Genomic DNA, 19,852 nt, shown 5'->3' on the forward strand with positions numbered 1-19,852 from the left:
GGAAAACTGTATTTAAAACGATCTGTTTAAGCAATAGTCAAGGTCATTAGGGCAAAACTCTGGAGAACGGAGCTGACTAGGTCAGGGGGCCCCCTGGAAGGCTGGGGCCCTGGGCCAGAGCCCTCTTTGCCCATGCATTAAAACGTCTCTGCCTAAACATGTGTACTCCGCCTTTATTTATTTTGGAGCGAGGAGTTGTGGAAGCATATACGATGTTGGATTTGACAATCACAGCTTTGTTTACATACACCGCTGAAAAAACTACCTTTCTAAATAACGGGTGTTTTCACGCACTGTAATGACATATGCCAGCATTTAGCAACACCTAAAGAGGGAAGGTTAATAGGCTTGGCTAAAATTTGGACGGGGGATAGTTCCCTATTCCCATGGATTGGAGTGGAGATAATTTTTAGCTGGCGGAAGCTGAAATGCTGGCATTTTTGCTACAATCTAAAATCTAAATCGGATATGTAAAACGTACTCAAACGAACGACCTCAAAAGGATGAACAGCTGATTTCACCTTGCTCGCTTTTGAACCGTTGAACTTGAATTTGCACAGTAGTGCACTCTGACCGAAAGGTACGTGAATACAATATCCAGCGAGCCCCGGTCTCTCAATATCTTTTCACGTTTATGGAGTACCTACTGCGCTTTTTCAATCCATTTTGCCTGTTGCTCACAGCCAACCATGTTTATGCGGTACTGCTCTTTTCTAATTTACATTAATATTCTGTTACTGTTTCACGCCGCACCTCACGTTATTTCACCTACAAAGTAACCCTTGTTCTATTTTCTCATATTTTGCACAGGACGAGGCGGTGACACTTTGTTCTTACTGAAAGGAAGCGTGTTTGGACACAAACATACCCCAAGCCAGACCCCTCTTTTCACAGAACCAGTCCGGCACAAATCACTGTCAACTGCGACTCTGTGGGGAGAAGGGACCCGGGCCGTGCCATCTGCTGGTAGAAACACAGAAGAGGCGTTCCTTGCTTTTGTTTATGTGTGTATGTTTGCTGTTTTTTTTCTATTTCACGCCGCCCCCTCAATCTATATTGCATGTAAAATTGTGAACAGATGGGTGGAGAGGAAACCTTTCATCAGTGCCATCCATATGGGAGATACTGGATGTTTGCTTTACCATATCAGGTTAAGAGTACTCTTGTATTGCAGTCAATATGGCGGTCGTGGGTTTTAAGTGGGCAGTGGGATTCAGCGACTGCTGCTCTTTCACTCAATCATCTCGGATTTATAAAGCACCGCCACTCACCCGTGGTTGTATCCAGAGAAGACACGGACGGCGGGAGGGGGCGGGAGAAGACACGGATGGCGGGAGGGGGCGGGAGGGGGCGGGAGAAGACACAGACGGCGGGAGGGGGCGGGAGGGGGCGGGAGAAGACACGGACGGTGCAGTCAATATGGCGGTCGTGGGTTTTAAGTGGGCAGTGGGATTCAGCGACTGCTGCTCTTTCACTCAATCATCTCGGATTTATAAAGCACCGCCACTCACCCGTGGTTGTATCCAGAGAAGACACGGACGGCGGGAGGGGGCGGGAGAAGACACAGACGGCGGGAGGGGGCGGGAGAAGACACGGACGGCGGGAGGGGGCGGGAGGGGGCGGGAGGGGGCGGGAGAAGACACGGACGGCGGGAGGGGGCGGGAGGGGGGCGGAAAGGCACACGGAGGGGGCGGGAATGGACAGCGCATCTGAATTCACTTTCAGTGAAAGGGGAGGGAACGGAAAAAACGTAACTCCGCCCTGGGAAAAAACCTGGTCCGGCCTTGACGGACAGATCCGGCACTCAATGGCTAGCCTCCATTTATGGAGCTAGCCAATGAGAGCCGGGGGACGTTCCCGAAGTGCTTATTGTCGACATAGGATTTCACCTGCGCTGAAAAGCTGCGCAGAGCGCAGCCTTCGGCAGGCGAAACCCAAAAATGACACCCTTGATGCACTAATTAAATAATTAAGAATTGAGGCATAGGATAGGGGCTATCTGTGTTTGCAAGCCAGTCAGACCAACGTTCGCAAGAAAGAGTTCCAAATGAAATCTTATAGGTTTATTTAAACTAAAAATCATTGCAGAAGCCAAAAAGTAATTAGCCAATTATGAATTAGTTAAAATTAAATAATCAAAGTGATAACCTGCTAGAGGACTAACATAAGGTCAGTTTCTAAAGAAAGTCAAAACCAGTACCAAGCATGAAGCAAACAGACTTACTAACATAGAGTGGGCTCAGTTATAAAGCCCAGACAGAACTAACTGTAAAGTAAATAAACAGACTAGCGCTGAGTCTGCCTTCTAAGAAAACCCAGAAAGAGCATGGCTTATCTGCAATATACAGCAGTTATTATGCAGTTTCATGGTACAGAAGTCACACACATGGTTGAACTTCTTATGGTGTGACATGGTTGAACTAAGTTACAATGTTACAAGACACAGACCAATACTTCCAGAGACACATCCTTCCTACTGCGTCCCTTACGTAAGCCTGGGCACAACAAATTAAGAAGATTTTTTTTTTTTATAAAACAGCAATACAATAGTCTGTTCAGCTAATGAATGGCCTACAGAAAACTTCAACACTAAACCTTGAAATATTATAGAGATAAGGAAAATACTAAACATTGCTTTCTCAACAGAACATAAAATATTCCTTTGCAGACACAACTGCAGAGCCTTCTTTTGAATGATTTTACTTAAATGGAAAATGGCACAAGCGCACAAACGAGAGAGAGCATCTTTGCTTACATAAAATAAACATTCAATAATATTTAACCAAGGGTGAAACGCAGGTCCCCTGTGGCACAGAGGAGCCCTTACTGTTCAGAACTCCCATTTAGCCCAAGCCCCATGTAAATCAGTGAGATATGGGCGACTAGGTGCCCCTCATCTCATTCTGTGGGGGTGATGTATTTGCCTGAACTCTCCACTTGCATTCATAGATACAATGCCTAGCAAAGAGTCTAGGCCTGGGCGGAGCTCGCGGACTTTCACTCGGCCGAATTCCACAGTGATTGAAAAACCAAGTGGAATTCCATGGAGTCCCGCAGGGGGGCGAAGTTCCCTCTATCATAGACATGTAGGACCATTTTGAAAGAGGGGGAACATTCAGGCCTCTTTCTAAAAAGCTTTGCGTGCCATTGCATTGCACCTCGGACCGGTTCTGGGTGTGGAGGAAGCAGGACTCCATCCCGCTCAGGGCACCTCATTTACGTAGGGTCCACCTCATATCTGTCAAGGGCCAGACTGCCCGTGTCTAGCAGCACTCTCTCCTCTCGGACTGCCGGGACAGTCATGGAAGACAACACTCGTAGGCAGGGCTTTCAGTGGGCCGGGTCTGTTCCGGTCTGACCACCGGCAGGTATTTTCAAGGGGCCTCGAAACGGGTCTCTATCGGGCTCTATTTTCGGGCTTCGCAAAGGTAGTCCGTTTTCTTCTTTTTTTTTCTTGGACAGCAGTGAAATCATGCACATCGATGTGCGCATGCTCATTTTGCTCACTACTGAGTGGTGGAGATCAACAACGTCATTCCAGGTGAGCTGCATTGTAGGAGGAAGGGAAATCCTTTAAAGAGAGCCGTTTTCTCTCAAAATTTCCCTTCTCTTTTTGCAGTAAGTAACAGCCATTGACAAAGCCAATAGTCCTGACTTGTAGATATGATGTACTTGTTGTATCATATTTCTGCATGCAATGACAGAGGCAGCAAAATACAAGTCGGGCGGCACACTATGCTAATTACAGATTTTTGGCTTATGTGGTTTTAAGCTATGCCCTTAATTACGTAGGCCACGCCCTTTCAAGAGACCCCCCCAGTTTTTTTTATCCCACTTAAAGCCCTACTTGTCGGATCACTCAAAGGTCCTGCGGTCCCAGTAGGTACTTTCTGCTAGCTGGATTTCAATGATTTTTTGTAGCTTCCACTACTAATTTTGGGCCATATTATCAAGCCTGGGCGATAACATTATCGGCACTTTATCTGCAGGAAACTGCCGCTAAAGTGGCGATAATGGGCTTGATGATATGCTCTATGGATTTCCAATCGAAGCTCATGTTAGATGTGAAGGACATCTAACATGGGCTACAATTGGAATTCCATAGAGCATATTATCAAGCCCATTATCGCCACTTTAGTGGCAGTTTCCTGCCGATAAAGCGGCGATAATTTTATCGCCCAGGCTTGATAATATGCCCCTAAGACTTTAGTGCACCTCCCTGATAATGCGCAGTTTTTAGATAGATATGCCTGGCTCCAGTCCTTATGGGGGTAGGGCTGGGCTGAAGGGCAGGGGGGATACATGGAATGTGGAACGAAGTAACTTGGAGGAACCTTTCCTCTCACATGAATTCCCTTTGAAGCGCCTAGTCTCTGGAAGTGACCTTGCACTGGTGCTTTGTTGCTGGAGCATTAACAACACCCCAATTATCTGTCATGATCCCTGGAGCTCAGCAACAAGGGGCACTTTTATTGAATGAATTAACTGGATCTCAGGCACGTGCATGTGTCTTTAAATATGGTGTCTAGTAACCTCATGGCGACAGACCCCCCCGCCCTCATGGCATGCATCCCGCAAATAACACACACCACACAAGTGTTGACTTGGGAAAAGCTGCTGCAGGTTTATTGCATCAACATTATGTAATCATAGTGGGTTAGCTTACGGGCGACCCAAGGGCAGGCAGCCTTCTAGCCACCTGCCTGCCTGAGGAGCCAGGCAGCACCGTGGCGAGCCACCTTTGTGCTGCCCTTTCTGGTAATCCTTCCCGGATCACCTGACCATTGGTCCATAAGCCTCACACCCCTTTCGGGGCGGAGCGGAGCTAGGCAAGCCCCCGGTTGCTCAGGCCCACAACCGCCCAAAGGACTACTGGGTCGCCGACATAGGATCCAGGAACCTTCCATGAGGCCCCCGGTGTTAGGCTCTGGCACCCCTATGTGCCGTGCTGAGGTAACCTTCTGTACCTATCTGCATCCAGATCGCCCTGTAACTCCGCCACAGACCTGGCGGCGGCCCCCGTCGCTGACAGGACCCCCCAAAACTTCCTGCTCATCAGTCTCTACCTACACCCTCTCAACTCTAACGTTTCCTTCAGATCTAACAGGAATAAGTCCATCCCTACTGGTGATAGGTGGACCCCATCCACTTCATAGTACCCTTTTACCCTCTCCTGGATCATTTCATGTCTGATGAAACCCAGCCCCCTCTGTTCAGTGAACTTACGCATGGAGCAGTTAACTCGTCTCCTTGATCGCTCCACAGCCTGCACTGATTTTGTGCCGCGCCACACCCTCGAGTCTGTTCCTGAGGCTGTTCCACCGCATCCCTGGGTGCCCCAACCACTCAAACTTAGTCCGTGAAAATCCCTTTGTCCAGTTCCTGATTGCTGCCCAATGGGCTAACCTCGAAATGGCCAAGTGGCCCATGACCCACACCAAGGACCCTGAGAAACAAAGGACAAGTTTCAGCTTGGTGTTGTTTATTGTAATCTAAATCACACATGAAAACGTGTTGTTTATTGTCATCTACATAACTCAAGAAAACACTGCAAACACTGCAAACGGTAACACACTACTGCAAACCATTTTTGCCTCAAGACGCCATTCAAGGGCGGATATAACGTTTATAGCATTGTGACTCCCAGCGACCCACCTTCTTAACGTCTGCAGGCCCCATGCCTGCCGTGAAAGCCGCCGTGGCAGCACCAATCCTGAAAGAGTGGCTGGAGTACTTTCTGCCTGCTCGCAGGATTACCGCCCTGGACAGGCATGCCCCCATGATGCGCTCAAATTGGTACTTAGTTAGTGGACTCTTGTCTTCATGGATCAATAAATGGCCAGGTGCGGATGGGCGGAGGGCCAGGTACTCCCTGACCATGGCTACTTGCCCATAGCCCCCGCTCAGTGCATGAAAGAAAGCGCCTGTAGCTCCAGCTGATTGCACGGGGAAGATAAGAACAAGTAAAGCGATGGCGAACGATCGCTTTTGGAAACATAGAAAGCCGCGAGTGGGGCGCGCGCGCCACTGCAAGCCATATGGTTTCAGTTATCGCCCCCCTGTCTGGGCATGATAAATGAAATCATATGGCAGCAATGCGCGTAATAGAAAACAATAGGCCATGGGCGGAGCTATGCGCCCGCCTTTGGCCTATTGCGTGCTTTCTTAAAAACAGACACCCAGGCAAAGGCCAATAACAGGCCACAAAAGTAAAAACACATGCACGAGCGTGCACAATTCCAGGGTCCGTTTCAGAACCCCGGACAAAAGGACTCTCGCTGCGAAAGCAGTGCTGCGCACTGCATGCTAAGAGCGAGCCCTAAAACTGCAGTTCAGGCGCAGTCTCCATTTTAAGCGCTATCTGCATTCCAGCTGAAGTAGTAGGTGCACGCCGCCAGGGGCGTATCTGCACAGGTGCAAACTGTTCTGTCAAAATGGTCACATTCCAAGTTTGTTTGTTCACCTTCTGCTTTGCTTATCCGAATTCTGCTCATTGCAAAGTTTGAAACTCAGGACCACACGCAGCGTAGTATCAGTATTTATATTTATAGGCAGAGAAATTACCACCCAAGATTGCGGGATACTCGAAGCAATATGCTGCTGAGGAGGAACTCATGTTGGGTTTAGAGTGTGAGCGCCTGTGCAGGTAAACTCTTCTCCACTGGCTGTCAGCTGAGCTTTTTGCCAAACTACTCCCTCCAAGCAGAATGCAGAGGGACAAAAACTCAGTGAACTCAGCAGGCGGAGCAGAGGTCATTGCCCACTCCACATCCATCCACATTACTAGTGTGTTTTGGAATAAACCAGACATCTTGATTTTCCCACTTCTTTCACCAGCTTACCCCTCATGGCTTTAACATTCCTTTTAATCAATCTGAAATTCCCTGCTCACCCAGCCCTTATATGAATTCTAAATGACTCGCTACGTCAGCCTTCAAAACTTGCTTTGTCCTTGCAGCCCGCTAACAATCCCCTCATATTGTCCAACGTAAAAGGTGCATGTGTTTTCCCCACAACTCCCCAGTCATAGTTTCCTTTTTCACACCCAGGTCTCTGCCTCTTAGTTCAATGTAGCAACACTCAAGGGAGTGACGTCTATTTAAATCATGTCCAAACTTCCTAGGGTAACGAGTACATAAATACCTTTGTTGTAAGACCAATCTCTTTCCTTCAAGTCCCACCTTTTGAATGAATTGTTAAAAGATATAAGGTGCAGAGAGCCTGCTGAATGTATGTGCAGGTGGGACTAATGTGATGGGTGCCGCCCACAGGAGCCAAAGGTAAATAATATCTATGTTTCTATGCATGTAGGGAAGCAACCTAAGCTGCTGTTCAACATGTCTAAAAAACACTGACAAAGCCAGTAAATCTCACATAGGCAAAACCTAATGGCCTTGCCAATGCTTTTTTCCCCTCTATCATGTCCCAGCCTCGGAATTTGAGAATATATTGCCGCCTCTGAGTTGGGTTGACAGTTTATGGTAAGGGCACACCATTCCGTCTAAACAATGCACTATTTTTCCAGTACTGTTGTTTTCATTCGACAACAATGCATGCTGGGATTTGTAGTTCTACTACATTCCATAAACTAACCAGATCAACGATTAGGAAAAGGGCCCCTTAGATGGCAAACACGGTGTCCTGAGGGTATGAATAGATCTGGCAATCAGTCTTTGCCAGTTTGATAGGCTTTTGCAGACATAACATTACATGTATTTATAAAGCGCACATTCACCCAGAAGGGCACTGAATAACAGATGTTTATTCGTACCAAACTCAATGGTACTCATTTTATCAATCTCAGAAGACTGAGTGGACCCGCTGGGATTTGAACCTGTGAACATGGGGTCAAACACAGGCCCCTACAGTGGGCACATTAGTCCACTAAGCCACCAGATCTGGCTATAGTGGGAAGCTAGGAGGTGTAATTCAGGTGCAGCACTACAGTTTGGAGTTGGTCTTATTGTCTTTGTTGTGCTGTTGGCGTAACCAGTTTATCTGTGTTTCGCCACGTTAGATCCCCTCTCATTTTCCAGACTGCAGACTGACTACTCTGCTAGTTATTTCTTCCTCGCCACAGCTACATTGAATTGCCCTTTGGTGTTTTTGAATCTCCTTATGATTGGCAAATATTTTTATTTACAACACAGATAGACTGGCAACACGGTGGTGGAGGGGGCAGAAACAACGTACAGAAAGGGGAGTGTGTGGGAGGAGTGAGAGTGCAGCAACGGACAGAGGGAGGAGGGATTGGGGGCAAAACAAGAGAGCTGCAGGAGAGGTGGGAGGGAGCACCAAGAACAGATAGTGGAGGAGGGTAAAGCAAGTAACACGAGGGAGGGAGGCAGACTGTTGCGTGCCATGCACTTTTTCAGAGTGCATGAAAATAGAAAAAGTTAAAAAAATATTTTTTTAATTACTTTGAGGAGCACGTGGTCAGTGGAGGGACACTGGCCACAAACATGAAGCTGTGCTAGGTCCATGCTCCACAGCAGAAAGACAACACTGAAGCCCCAGGAGGGCCGGAAGGAATATGATACGTTGACCAATCAGAATCAAGGAAACAAGAGCAATGTAGAAGATGTCCAATGGTAAGTATTGGTAAGTAATGGTCAGGCTATAATCCCGTTTATGACGACAGTGCAGGCGCGCTGCCTCAGGCGAAACCTAAAACTTCACTATATGTTAGTGGATATGGTGCATTTGTTTATACCTTTGATGCAAGGCAACACAGACACTTTGGTGTAGCATTGCCTTGAGTCATAAAATAGCAATTCTGGGCCTCAATTTCACTCACTACCTCTCCGTGACTCTCACTCACACACACATTCTCACACATACACATGCTTTCTCTCACACAAACACACTGTCAATGCAAGCATACACACAACATATATTTAACACCATTTTTACTTACCACAGCAGCCACCAGTATGCTCCATTTTTATTCTACTAATAGTGAATAATAGATCATTCACTATTATTGTAATAAAAGCTGTCAGAAAATAAGGAATGCAGGGCCACCCCTGTGATGGAGTGGCAAAGAGCGGCGTAGAGTGTTGTCGAGTAGAGTTGCATGGAGTGAGAGGGAGTGTCATGGAGTGGCATAGAGTGGAGTGACGTAGAGTGGAGTGGCGTAGAGTTTTGTGAGGTCTCGTGGAGGGAGTGGAGTGTCGTAAAGTGGAAGTAGAGTGTTATAGAGTTGAGTGGTGTAGAGTGGAGTAGAGTGGAGAAAAGTGGAGTAGAGTGTCATAGACCAGAGTGGCATAGAGTGTCATAGAGTGAAGTGGCATACATCAGAGTAGAGTGGTGTAGAAGGTGTTGCCCAGAGTGGAATTGAGTGTTGTAGAGTAGAGTGGCACAGAGCAGAGTAAATTGTCATAGAGTGGAGTGGCATAGAGTGGAGTAGTGTAGTAGAGTGGAATAGCATAGAATGGAGTACAGTGAAGTAGACTGTTGTAGAGTGGAGTAGTGTTGTACATGGACTTTGTCTCCTTTCCCAGGTTTGTACTTCCTTGTTAATCACTTGATGTCACTGTGAGTTTACCCAGTGACATCATAGAATGTTAGGGGTTTTGCCTTAGCCTACAGACAGTTGGAGGCAGGCTGAGTGACAAGGCAGTCACTCCTGGTGGGGTCTCTTAATTACCATCATAAGAACTGAACCTGTAACTACCTTGAATAAAGCAACCATAAATATATCCATGACTGAAGAACATCTTTTATATACCACAAGTAGCATAGAGTAACATGAAGTAGAGTGTTGTAGAGCAGAGTTGCATAGAGTGCAATAGAGAGGAGGGGCATAGTTTGGTGTAGACTGGGGTGTTGTAGAGTGGAGTAGTGTGTCATGGAAGAGAGTGGAGTAAAGTGCCATGGAGTGGCATAGATTGAGTTGCATAGAGCATCATAGAGTGAAGTAGTGTTGTAGAGTGGTATAGAGTGCCTTTTTTCACTCTCAAGTACCATTGCTCTGTTACTGTGACTTTTAGCCTTGAATTAGTTATGCCTATTTTGTTGTATGGCTTATTTTGCACAGTGAGTCTCGTTGCTCGCTTGCTGTTCCCGCCGCCCGCTTCGTGCCTTTCCAGCGCCAGTCCCAGGACCTATTTCATGGACGCTGCAGCATGACCCCATTGAAAAGGTCCTTCAGCCAACTCCTGCACGCTGCTTGGCTGCTTGCCTTGCCTCCGGTTGGCCCATCTGACATTTTTTTTTTGCCTAGAGGTATTGTAAGTTGTGGTTAGCCTTTTTTTCACACATGTAATATTGCTCTGTTACTGTGCCTTTTAGCCTTTAATTAGTTATGCCTGTTTTGTTGTGTGGGTAATTTTGCACAGTGAGCGTCGCCCCTCACTTGCCATTCCCGCCGCCTACTTCTCGTCTTCCCATCACGTCTTCCAGGACCTACTTAATGGAGGTCACAGCGTGACCCCATTGTGCAGGTCCTTCTGCGAGCTCCCCCACGCTACTGTGTTGCTTGCCTCCCCTCCAGTTGGCCCGTCTGACTTTCCTCTGTGCCCAGAGGTATTGTAAGTTGCGTTTAGACATTTTTTTACTGCGCCTTACAGCCTTTAATTAGTCTTGCCCGTTTTGCTGAGTGGCTTATTTTGCACAGTGAACCTTGCCTCTATCCACGGTCACCTGCTTCCCGCCTCACCAGTGCCGGATCCAGGACCTACTTAATGGAGGGAGTAGGTTGTCTGCAATACTGGCATACTGCTGGTGCACCATAAGCAAGCCAGTCTCTGCCCGTCTGTGCTTGGACTGAACACAGCACCAGGAACCGTGGCCCTCCGACAACCCACCAATACTCCACCACCGAGCTCTGAACCCTTTACCCCAGACGCCGCAACAACTGCTTCATCATCTTTCCCCAATCACCAGAAGGACCCTTCACCTGCCGCAGCTGCCACTTCACCTGCAATCCAGGACTGCTTGCCTGTGCAGGATCCTTTGCCACACCCACCCAGGAGACCACAAACACCCCAGACCTGCTCCAGTGCGTTCTGCTCAACACCCAGTCCCTCTGCAAACAGAACACAGGAACCTGGGATACCATCACCACCGTCACCCCTGATGTGATGTTCATCAGCTGGACATGGCTCAATCCCTCCTCAATACCTGGAGACAACAAGATGATACACCGAGACCGCACCAGCATACATGGAGGAGGCATCATCCACAAGGAAGCTCTCCGATGCACCACCACCAAAGACAACAACCCACCTATCATGGAACACCTCAACTTCCAACTTCAAACCAATAATAGGATGACCATTAAAGGCACAATCACCTACAGACCACCGGGACCACAACCAGTATTCTGCGAGGCCATCTAAAAATTCATAGCCCCTTGACTTCAAGCACTACACCCTACAAGGCGACCTTAACTTCCACCTTGACAACGCCAACTCCACCAATCTCTTCAAAAGCATGAGCACCATCAGCCTCACCCAACTGGTCACCGACCCCACACATAGCGCAGGATACATGTAGACCCGATCTTCACATCCGGCGACAGAGTCAAGTATAGCCATGTCTCAGAACTCACCTGGACTGACCACGCCATCATCCACTTCACTTTCACAGGTTCCCCAGGTACCACCACCAATCCCCCGAGCTTCTCCACAGCCGCTGGAGCAAAGTGATTGAGACCCAGTGAATGGAGGCCTCAACACCATTCAGCCCAATGCTGCATCAACCCTGGAACAGGCAGTCCAGAATTTCTCTGACTGGATCATCAAATTTGCCAACAGAGGGCCCCCCATGATGCCAGACAAAACCAGCAGATCCACAAGACAAGCCACACACCAAAACTTAGAGCCCTCAAGCTCAACTGCCAATGGCTAGAAAAACAATGGTGCATCTCCAAAGACCCCACCAACAGAACCGCTTTCAAATCAGCCCTAGGTCAATTTATTGAATGTTCCTAAGATGTCTTTAGCAAGGCTGCAACCGAAAAAGGAGATAGGGCATATTTACAAGCCCTTGCGCTGCCGGTTTGTCACTTTTTGTGACATACCGGCGGTGCATTTTGCTGTCCCATATTATCAAGGACATGTAAAGCCACCCTGCGTGGGTTTTCGTGTCCTTATAAATACAGCCCCTTTTCACGCAGCAATTTGTGTGAAAAGGGCATGTCATAGGTGCTGCTGTGGGTGTTCCTAGGCAACACCCTTGGCTTCTGCCGCATTCCCAGATTTCCAACCTTTCGTAAACCTGAGAATGTGTCAGAATGCTACGCCTCCCCAGGGGCGTCATAGGGAGACGCAACGAGGAGATATTTTTTATTTCTACTCGTTTTTTCCCTCTTTCTATGGGTGCTGCAGAATCTGCAGCACACATAGAATGAGGAAATCAACTCTTGTGATTGTTTTTGTGCAGGAAGGTCTCCTTTCCTGCACAAAAACCATCTCCCCTAAAACACAAACACCCTTGCACCATGGTGCAAGGGTGCCTGCGTTGGAGCATGGCAGCCATTCCGACACCAGCGCAGGGGAATGCATAGGGATATGACATATCATTGTAAATATGATGCATCCCTGTGCTTTGAAAGTGACTCACTGCGACACAGCCAAATGTGTCACTTTCTTCTAGATAAGACCCATAGTTTCTTGAGGCTAATCCAGCCTGAACACTAGAACACAATACTATTTGATTACCAGAGACTTACACAGAGTTATGGTACATCTTAATAGATGCAATGATTCCACTTTATCAATGTTAGAATAACTCTTTTGAAATTCCACTGCGCAAGACATTGTTGCAGAAAATATACACAGGGCACTGAAAGTTATTCATGAAATACAGCCAACTCCTCCCGGCGGTCTAAAACATTCTTTTATTTGTTAACTTTTAACAGGCAACTGGAATACACAAGTCACAACTCTGCTTGGGCCAATTGTGTTTACAGTTTCATATTGATTAACTGTATATTAACTTTGGCCCTATGCACAGAGTCAGACTGGACTTTTATTCCATCGGGCATTTCCCTGGTGGGTCTTGTTTTAAAAGCGCAGGGCTGCAGCTTGTACCTCTCTCACTTCCCCCCTCCTCGAGATTAACTACAGCAGGCACAGGCTGCTTCAAGACAGAAAGAGAGAGAAAGAGGGGGGAATAGGGTTGGAGAGACAGTGAGTGTCAAAGAGGGAGAAGAGACAGATGAGTGGATGAGAAAGTGAAAGAACAGATGGATGGGATGAGAGAGCATGCGGAGAGGAAGGAGTGGGTCTGGTTTGAGCATTTTTGCCACAGCTGCTTTTGATCCCTCAGTCAAGCCCTGCCTAATCAGGCTTTTTGAGCCATTTTTAACAACTACTGGAATGTGCTAAAATGGGCAAGCATTTTTCCTTCCTGAAATCCCAAGAGTTCCTACTACGTTTCTATTATAGGATTTGCTCTTTTTCTAATGACTGCCCTAAGGACACTCTTACTCGGCAAATTCATCTTTCGGTCTCTTTCATTCCCACTTGGCCAATCATCTGCAATAATCAGGAAACAGAGACATTACATTACTCTAGTAGCTAACCTTTGGAATCCTGCTCGGTCAGCAGGACATCATTTAGATCAGAGTCCAGTTCTCCACCAGCTGATTCCTAAATGAGTAGGGGAACCTGATTCCCTGAAACACCTTTTGTGGAATCAGGAACCTGAGGCCTGTCTCAAGATTAAACTGACAGAGATACTGGGTAACTCTTGCTCACTTACGAGTTACCCATGGACTACCTTGGCATCTTCAAAGGCAGATTACAATACTAAATATTGGCACCAGCAATATCGTGGCATGATAATATCAGGGACAGAATATTGAAGGTCAAAATATCGAAAGGTAAGAGCATATAGGAAAGCATAGAGTAACTATTCCTAGCTCCACATCTAAGTATCTTGAAAAAATATGAACCACATGGTACATATATCTGGAGTTAGGTATTGACAGTGTAGACTTCTGTTATACATTGATTTCTTCTAATGCATCCTTTCCCTGGTTACTCATTCCCTGCTGCTCAGCCAGTATGAAAGTGATCTGTATGTGGAATGATAGAATGCTTGATGAGGGAGTAGGATGCTGGAGTGCCTGGTGGAGTGGAAAGAGAGACAGTTGGAGTGTGTGGGCTGAGCAGCGAGGATGCTTGGTGATGTCATGATAGGGGAAGACTAGAATGCGAACCACAGCGCTTTGTTGAGTCCAGGAAGTGCTCCTGGATCTGTGGGCGTATACCCACACACCTTTTGAATATATACACGTAGCCGTATTCTATGAGGAATTGGCGTCTCCTGTTGAATACTGAAAACTGAAGACCATCACATCATGTGGTTCATCTGTGAGAACCAAACCTCTGTTACTTTGATTTTGAGTTACACTGCATGGATTGGGATGTCCACTGTGTTTTACGACACACATGAACATTTCTTCAAAGATCTTGTATGCTGTGAAGTGTTTCGGGTGATAGGTCGCTCACCGTGGACAATGTTGTGATGGCTTACTATCATTAATTTACTGTCCACATGTATTATGACATGCTTGCTTTGGGAGGTCTACGCATTTATTCAGAACTTGAGAAATGTGTGCAATGCTGTTGTTTTATTTCTCTGTGCTATCCATGTGTTGTGAATTTTTACCTTATACATTTTCATGTATGGTGTCTGGCATAGTTTTTTTATTCAGAATGTTGTTGAGTTGGTGATAGTATACCATGTGCTATTGTATAACCCTGGTTGTTTTAGCCAGGTGTACGTCCAAGGGTTGAGTACCCTGTGTAGTTGTTTTACCTGGGGGTGTGTCTTCAGGGGTCCTCCACCCTGTGCCGTTGTTTTACCTAGGTGAGTATTGAAAGGTTGTGTACCTTGTGAAGTTGTTTTATCTAGGTGTGGGTTGAAGCGTTGTGTACCCTGTAGAGATGTCTTTAGCTAGATGTGTGTTGAAGGGTCGTGTACCCTGTGGAGTTGTTTTTTTAACCTAGGTGTGCGTTGAAGGGTCGTGTACACTGTACAGTTGTTTTGTTTTGAAAGGTCATGTACCCTGTGCAGTTGTTTTTACCTCGGTGTGTGTTGAAGGGTTGTGTACCCTGTGCATTAGTTTGTACCTTGGTGTGAGTTGAAGGGTCGTGTACCCTGTACAGTTGTTTTTTTACTGAGGGTTGAGTTAAGGGGTTGTTCACCCTGTACATTTGTTTACTTAGGCGTGCATTGAGGGGTCATGTACCCTGTACTTTTGTTCACCTATGTGTGCGTAGAGGGGTTGTGTACCCTGTGCTGTGGTTTTATCTGGGACTTTTTGTCTCATGTATGTGTGTTGGGCAGAAGGGGATGAGTGGTGAGGGAATTACACCTCACTGGTGTCCTCCACTCTCCCAGTACTGCACATTATTACCACTGCGTAATTTCTGTTTTTATTCAGTATTGTTGGAAAGTGGACAATCCTCCTATCCTTAGTTCTTTTACATTTGCAATTATCATTTGTATATTGCATATGTCTCCTTCGCAGTGAACTTCAATTGTAAAGAACAAAAATTTGCAATTATCATTTACATATTGTAATTTTCTCTTTCGCACTGTTCTCTTTCGCACTGTATTTTTATTGTGCATCATTATAGAAATCATTATTTACTGTTTCCTAAGGGAAGGGGATGTGTATATATTGATTTCTTATAATGCATCCTTTCCCTGGTTACCCATTCCCTGCTGCTCAGCCAGTCTGAATGTGATGTGTATGTGGAATGATAGAATGCTTGATGAGGGAGTAGAATGCTGGAGGGCCTGGTGGAGTGTAGAATGAGAGAGACAGTTTGAGTGTGTGGGCTGAGCAGCGAGGATGCTGCTCCTGGTGGGGCTGAACTGCTCAACTTCATATATTTTACATACTATCTGAATCTGACCTGTAACTAAGCTTAAATAAAGCACAGGTGCACCATATATCAGAATTGTACTACATTAGTAATAAAATGATGAAGCACAAATGGTGAAGTCCAGAAGTCTTGTTTGTTTGATTCTTTATTTTTCACAAAAAGGAACAGCCGACGCGTTTCGTCCCGTGACGGGACTTCTTCAGGGCTGTGTTTAGAAAAACAACATGTACAACATACAATTAAAAATATGCTCTATTGATTGACTCAGCCGAGCAACAATAGTCATAAATTAAAAGAACATTTGAAAAAATTGTATCAAAGGTAAAGCTCCTATTTGCTAACAGTTCCCAAGGCAGTCTATGTGTGGCCTACCCCCGGGTAAGTTTAAAACAAGCAATGAAGACTATAATGAAGCTGTGCTCATAACGAGCTGGGCTCGTCATAACTGCCACGCCACTCCCCAGCGCGGCAAATTCCACGCCTGTGCGGGCGTTCTATTGGAGTGGGCAGAGTCATGACTTGTCCAGCTCGTCATGAGCCCAGCTCCACTGGGCAGCATGACGAGCTGGACTCGTCAGCCTGCGGTGCCGCATGCGGCCCCTCCCCCCCGCACTGCGGGGGAATTACCCCCGCTGCAAATGGGTTAAACTTACCTCATGGCTACCTCTGGACTTCTTTTGGATTACATCAACTTCGTTACCTGTGGATTTTTTATTTTCGATATTCTGTCCTTGATATACTGTCCCGTCGATAATGTTGATTCGAAAATCAGGGGGCACACTTCAAAGGCATCCTAGGGTTACCTGCAGGAAGTCTAAGGCTCCTTGCTTCCACTCTGGGCTCGTCATAACTGCCACGCCACTCCCCCGTGCGGCAAATTCCACGCCTGTGCGGGCATTCTATTGGAGTGGGCGGAGTCATGACTTGTCCAGCTCGTCATGAGCCCAGCTCCACTGGGCAGCATGAAGAGCTGGACTCGTCAGCCTGCGGTGCCGCACGCGGCCCCTCCCCCCCGCACCGCGGGGGAATTACCCCCGCTGCAAATGGGTTAAACTTACCTCATGGCTACCTCTGGACTTCTTTTGGATTACATCAACTTCGTTACCTGTTGATTTTTTATTTTCGATATTCTGTCCTTGATATACTGTCCCGTCGATAAGTTGATTAGAAAATCAGGGGGCACACTTCAAAGGCATCCTAGGGTTACCTGCAGGAAGTCTAAGGCTCCTTGCTTCCATTCTTTCTCTTTTCAGCTTTCAGTTCCTACTCTCTCTGCCTCCTACTCCTAACTAACAAGCACTCTCTTTCAACTCAGCACCATCTCCAGCATTCCACTGATGGCACAGAAGATGTCTGCAGCTCAGCTCACACTGGACCATTCTGCACAACAGCACACAAAGTCCACTCAGTCATAGAGATACAACAAAGAGTGAAATGTCCTTCATTATTGCAACTCCCATTCACCAAAACATGACAAATGTCGTTGTGAATCTGAAATCCCATCTTCATAGCCTTTGTACTTATTTCTAACGTACTTCTTTCTAGCCAAAGATACCTGGGTTACAAGGGCTTAAAGATGGGGATATAGTTAGTAGAGTTATTTTTAGGGACTGAAGATTACCCTCTTTTAGCAAAGACAGTTGATTTGCTGACAGCAAATCTTTCATGGGGAAGTGTAGTCAATGCAGAAGAGGAAATGAGTGAAAGCATGAGAAAAGAGAACTTCGAGAGAGACACTGTGGAAACAAAGTCCAGGGAAATTTACACTGGTTCCTCGGAAGAGACAATGTCGACACTTTAGAACCAAGGTTAAGTCGCATCATGAATTTGTTTTTGTTAACATTTTACCAAACGTTACAGATTTTGTGTTCTTTTTAATTCAATTGCCCCACCCACAAACAGTGGTGCGGAATAATTTTCAGTGGGGGTGCTGCCATCAATGTTATATCAAAAAAGTTATAGGGATTGTGAAGAATTCAAACTTCACACAAAAATCAAGTGTAGCAAATGGGCCACGTCCATTCAGCAGGAGAGTGGTAAGGGTATAGTATGTAACCAGCGGCGCATTTCAGAGCACTGATGTGGTAGCTCACTGTCATTTAAAGACAGTACATTTTCCATTTAAATGGTCACTGAATTTGCATAGACATGTCGTTTTACTGGTAAAACTATATAGCACACAAACGATGTGTGGAAATCCGGTTTCAGCAAATATTTATCATCTGTGCATTTCCCAGTCAAGTGTTTTGATTGATTCTGATCCTACAAAAATCTTTGTTTCCATCACACTTCTGAATTACAAAAACATCTTCTTTTGTTTTCCTAATGACTGATATATTGTCTAATATATATATATATTTAAAAAGTGAATGTGTACTTGTACAATCAAAATACTGCTCCTGTAAAGCGCTCCAGTACCTTCTGGTTGAGTTAACGCTATAAAAATTGCAAAAGAAAATAGCTGTGTCTAGTTCATTTACAGGCATTTATGTTGTTGTGTGACAAAAAGAACGGACAGCCTACAGCCTTTTGTTTCACTTCCTCTACACAGGCAGGGTCACTTTAACAAAATCCTCCTACTCTGCAGGCAGAGAAATAAAAGCAACGAGCAGTTTACAAATAAGCAGCAATTTGTCAGAAGACATAGCCTGACATTTGATCTCTGTCTTTGAATGCAAGCATAAGTGACAAGATAAACACAAAATGTAAAGGCATCTTTATTGCTCATTCACCTTCTGAACTCTTGCATCCTCAGCACCCCTACTTTCACTGCCTATGCCCATAAACTTTGTGAACATATCAATTTGCAGCTGTCACGCATTTCAGATCTCTGGAAAGGTGATAGCAGTTAAATAAGTTGGCGACTCTACTCACACTTCCTTGTGTACTCATGCTGTAGATAGTAACATCACTGGGGGAGGTGGAAGGGAGTTGGGGCTGGTGGGGCCAGTACCTCATCTGTAAATGTCCTGTTCTCCCCTCCCCCCCCTCTGCACCACCACCAGTGAAAATTACAATCAGCAAAAACAGACGCTGACTTCTCAGCCTGGGAACAGTGATGTTGTTCCTCTTCACATTTCACGTTTTACTTAGTCTTGCATTTATTAAGAATATTTGCTTTTTCCAGGACGGTGGGTTTCTGTAGTTTTGCATACAACAATATAACTCATGCATCATGAGTAGTGTGGCAAGAGTCGCTTCCAACAAGCCCTCATGTTACCTCCAGTAAGTCCCACAAAGCGGGATTGCTGAGAGGACGTCCGGAGGCCATTCCCCCTTTCTCTACTACTCTTGCACTGCTGGTTGGGGGATGAAGTCCCCTTGGATGTTGAGGGTCCTTGGGTGCCAGCAATCTCTCCTGTGACCTCCAGTAACTCCCACACAGGCAGATCACTGAGAGGACTTCAGTGGCCACACCCCTCTTCTGTACCACCCTGCAAACGCACCTCCTGGTGCACCATTGGTTGGGGATGAAGTCCCCTTGGATCCTTAGGGTCCTAAGGGGTCGAACAAGCACTCCTGTTACCTCCAGTAAGTCCAAAACAGCAGGATTGCTGAAAGGTTGATAGAAGTCACGCCTCCTTTCTACAGTACTCCGCTAATGCACCTCTTGGTGCAATACTGTTTGGGGGATGAAGTTCCCTTGGCTGCTGAGGGTCCTTTGAGGCCAACAAGCCCTCCTGTTACCTCCAGTAAGTCCCACACAGCGAGGACTTCAGAGGCCACGCCCGCTTTCTCCACCACTCTGCAAACGTGCCTCCTGGTGCACTACTGTTTTGTGGATGAAGTCCTCTTGGCTGCTAAGGGTACTTGGGAGCCATTAAGCCCTCCTCTCACCTCCAATACGTCACACACAATGCGATTAGTGAGAGCTAGTTAAATGCCCTGCCACTTTCTCTACCACTGTGCAAATGCACCTCCTGATGCACTACTGGTTCGGGGATGAAGTCCTCTTGGATGCTGAGGGTTCTTGGGGGTCAAGAAGCCCTCCTGTTAACTCCAGT

Source organism: Lissotriton helveticus, chromosome 5_1, assembly GCF_964261635.1.
Source record: "Lissotriton helveticus chromosome 5_1, aLisHel1.1, whole genome shotgun sequence".
In the NCBI taxonomy this organism is placed as follows: Eukaryota; Metazoa; Chordata; class Amphibia; order Caudata; family Salamandridae; genus Lissotriton; species Lissotriton helveticus.